The sequence below is a fragment of the Rousettus aegyptiacus genome, unplaced genomic scaffold, assembly GCF_014176215.1.
Source record: "Rousettus aegyptiacus isolate mRouAeg1 unplaced genomic scaffold, mRouAeg1.p scaffold_m13_p_8, whole genome shotgun sequence".
Classification (NCBI taxonomy): domain Eukaryota; kingdom Metazoa; phylum Chordata; class Mammalia; order Chiroptera; family Pteropodidae; genus Rousettus; species Rousettus aegyptiacus.
Window position 1 is genome coordinate 41,333,399 of NW_023416311.1, and position 4,342 is coordinate 41,337,740.

Genomic DNA, 4,342 nt, shown 5'->3' on the forward strand with positions numbered 1-4,342 from the left:
CCATTATATTTGTGAATCTGTATTTGATTAGTTTGTTCTTTTTGTTCCTTAGATTCTGCATATAGGTGAAATCATATGATATTTATCTTTCTCTGACTTATTTCAATCCTGATAAGAACCTCTAGGTCCATCCATATCATTGCAAATGGTAGGATTTCACTTTTTTAATGGCAGAGTAATATTTCATTGTATATATGAACCATAATTTCTTTATCAAATCATTTATAGATGGGCATTTAGGGTGCTTCCATATCTTGGCTATTGTAAATTGTGCTGCCATGAATACTGGGGTGCATAAATCTTTACGAATTATGGTTTTGGTTTTCTTTGGATAAATACCCAGAAGTGCAATTGCTGGATCAAAAGGCATATCCATTTTTAATTTTTTGAGAAACTGCCATACTGCTTTCCATAGGGGCTGTACCAATTTGCAATCCCACCAACAATGAATGAGGGTTCCCTTTTCTCCGTATCCATGCAAACACTTGTTTTTTAATTTATTGATGATAACCATTCTGACAGGTGTGAGATGATATTTCATTGTAGTTTTAATTTGCATTTCTCTGATGATTAGTGACTGTGAAAATCTTTTCATATGTCTATTAGCCAACTGTATTTCCTTTTTGGAGAAGTATCTTTTCAGATCTTCTGCTCATTTTTAAATTGGATTGTTCATTTTTTTGTTGTCGTTGTTGAGTTGTATGAGTTCTTTATATATTTTGGATATTAACCCCTTATCAAGTATCAAGTGTATCATTCGTGAATATCTTCTTCCAGTCAGTTGTCTTTTAGTTTTGTTGATGGTTTTCTTTGCTGTACAAAAACCTTTTAGTTTGATGTAATCCCATTTGTTTATTTTTTCTTTTGTTTCCCTTGCCCCGAGGAGATATATCCAAAAAGAAATTATTAATAATATCAGAGAGTTTACTGCCTATGTTTTCTTCTAGAATTTTTATGGTTTTGGGTCTTACATTTAAGTCTTTAATACATGTTGAGTCTATTCTTGTAGACGGTGTACGAAGGTGGTCCAGCTTCTTTTTTTTTTTTGCATATATCTGACCAATTTTCCCGACACTATTTATTGAAGAGACTATCTTTACCCCATTGTATATTCTTACCTCCTTTGTCATATATTAAGTGAGAGTATAGGCACGGATTTATTCCTGGGCTCTCTATTCTGTTTCATTGATCAATGTATCTGTTTTTGTGCCAGTACCATGTTGTTTTGATTACTGAAGCCTTGTAGTACAGTTGGATATATATGACTTTTAAAAAATAAAATAAAAAATATGTTCCCCTTTCTCTGCAATTTGTCATCTGTAACAACCCATGTGATGTTGGTGACCTTGGTTTATTTCCCCAGCCCTGATTTAATAGCTCTGGCATTCTTGTTAAAACCAGAATGATGTTTCTGCTTATGTGTGTGTGGCTCAAACACATAGACGGTCTTTTAGTTACCTCATCAATTTCAAATTAATGTCCACATTTTCCTCACTGACTTCTAGCTCTCTCTCTGAGCATGACTAATTCCTTGGTTTCTGCCTTATCCTTAATATATGTTCCTACTGTGTATTGTCCTTAAGTTACATCATTTTTATTTTATTTTATTTTACTATAAAAGGAATACACATGTACTAGAAACCATTTAGAAAGTAAATAAATTAAAATGTGAAAAAGTAACCATAACCCTACCCTTCAAAAATATTGGCTCTTAATATTTTGCATATGTTTCTCAGGATCTTAATTTTTTAATTCTACATAATTTAAATTATTCTAGGTATAAAATTTTTATCTTTTATCTTTATACGCTTCACATCTTTTTTTGTATGTTTTACTGTGGTAAAACATACATAATATAAAATTTACCCTTTTAACTATTTTTAAGTGTACTCTTGAATGGCAGTATATACATTAACATTGTGGTGCTATCATGACCACATCCATCCACAGAACTCTTTTCATTTTGCAAAACTAAAACTCTGACTTGTTAAACAATAACTCCTTATGCCCCTGCCCCCTGAGCCACAAGCTAGCACCATTCTACTTACTGTCTCTTTGAGTTTGATAATCTAGGTACCTCACATAAGTGGAACCACACAGTATTTTTTGTTTTGTGATTGACTCACTTCACATAGCATAATGTCTTCAAATTTCATCTATATTGTATTATGTGTCAGAATTCCCTCATCATCCTTTTAAGGTTGAGCGATTTCATTGTATGTACATATCACATTTTCTTATCTATTTATCTACTGATGGACACTTAGGGTTGCTTGCACTTTTTGGCAACTGTGAATATGGATGTTTTACTATCTCTCCTAATCCCTGATTTCAATTCCTTTAGGCATATTTCAATTTTGGGGGAGGGGAGAATTGTAGGATCATTTGGTAATTCTATATTTAATTTTTTGAGAAAGTACCATAATATTTTCCATAGGGGCTGCACAATGTTACATTTCTAAAAACAGTGAACAAGAGTTCCAATTTTCCCACATTTTCACCAACACATGTTGTTGTTGTTGTTGTTATTATTATTATTATTATAGTAGCCATTCTAATGAGTATGAGGTAGTATCTCATTGTAGTTTCGATCTGCATTTCCCTAATGATTAGTAATGTTGAACATCTTTTCTTATGCTTATTGGCTATTTCTTCTTTAGAGAAATGTCTCTTTAAGTACTTTGCTCATTAAAAAACTTTTTTTTTGAGTTGTAGGACTTCTTTATACATTTGGATAGTAACCCTTTGTGTTAGTCATTTTGGGCTGCTGTACCAACATTGTTGTTTGTTATAGAAAATCTTTATTTCTCCTTCACTTTTGAAGGATAATTTCTCTGGATATGAAATCTAGATTGGTGGGTTTCTTTTTCTCTCAATATTTAAAATATTTCGCTATAAACGTTTCTTGCTTACATGATTTCTGAAGAGGAATTGCATGTCATTATTATGTTTGTTCCTCTCTAGGTAAGGTGTTTTCACCTTCCATTTTCTTTCCAGATTTTGTTTAATCTTTGATTTTCTAAGTTTGAATATGATATAGAGGTATAGTTTCTTTGGAATTTGTCCTGCTTGGTATTCTCTGAACTTCCTGGTGGAGTGGTTCCTCATCATCCTCTCCTGTCCAGCTCTTCTTGTCGCTGAAGTGCTTTTCTGACCTCTGATATTGTCTTGGCTGTTTCCCTGATCTGGTAATACTACAAGTTTCTGATGCTGATCATACTAGTCATGCACCATCATGGTCTCCTTACTTGGATAGCCAGCTCCAAATACTTTTGCTTGGGCTGCATTCCAAGTGAGAATGAAGGATTTCATCGGAGGCCTGTCCTGATGAGATGAGTGAGAAACTGCTGTTTCTTTTGATGAGTTTTTTTCTCTCAGGATTTTTATCGCTTGGTCAATGCTCTCAATCTCCTCTAGGCTGACACCCACCCACATTCGCAGGTGAGGGAAGTAGTACTCGCGAACGCGCTCATCATTTGCTTGACCGCTTTCCACGGTGGCCTTCAGGGCAGCCAGCCTCCTGCTCCATCTCCTTCCTCTGCTTGTACCTCTCTGTTTTAGCCTGTCTTTGAGATGCCATAGCAGCAAGGCTAGGATAGGCCATGGAGGAACTAGCAGTGCTATTTTCAGCGGAGTTGTTCTTGGTTTGGGGCAGCTCAAACTGTCACACGATAGTACTGGCACTGAGTTAAGTAGTTTAAAAAATGTTCTCGTGCCCACCATGAATGATCCAGACGCTTGCTAGGGTTGACCGGTTTCATGGTGAGCGCTCCTTGAAATGCTGGCAATATCAGGTGCTTCAGGTCAGAGGAAGCGATCTCTTCCAAATCTTCATTTCGGCTGAACAGGTTGAGCTGCGACAGCATTTCGGAGGCCGTCTTCGGGAGGTCCTGCCCCTTCAACACCTTCTCCTCGACAGCACGGGAGTCGTTGGGTTCCGCCGCCACTTCCACTTTGTCCAGAAGCTGCTGGCCGGTTGCAAACAGGTCAGGGAGCCGCGGCAGCAGTAGTGGAGGCAGTAGTTTTAATAATTTGCCAGGGAAAACTTGTGGGCAGAAAGTAGACATTTACCACAATTTTGAAAAGATTTACTTTCAGAGGGTAAAGTATGTAAGATAGTATTTTGAAGAGACTTGGGAAAAAAAACCCAGGGATTGTTATTTAATTCTTTTATATTTATAGCAATGGATATTTGTTTGAACGATTTATAGAAATTTGCCATAACACATAATCAATATAAGAAATACGCATTGAAAGTTTGGTTTCTAAGCATTTTTGTTGCATTAAAAGAAATTTTCTGGTAAGTCAACTCATTGCTAGATGTGTCTATGTTTCTGTATTT

At 35.8% G+C, this 4,342-nt stretch overlaps 1 pseudogene; it reads right to left on the reverse strand.

Annotated features, from left to right (window-relative positions):
• Positions 1-3,019: 3,019 nt before the first annotated feature.
• Positions 3,020-4,067, reverse strand: LOC107512249 (annotated as a pseudogene).
• Between the last annotated feature and the right edge of the window lie 275 nt (positions 4,068-4,342).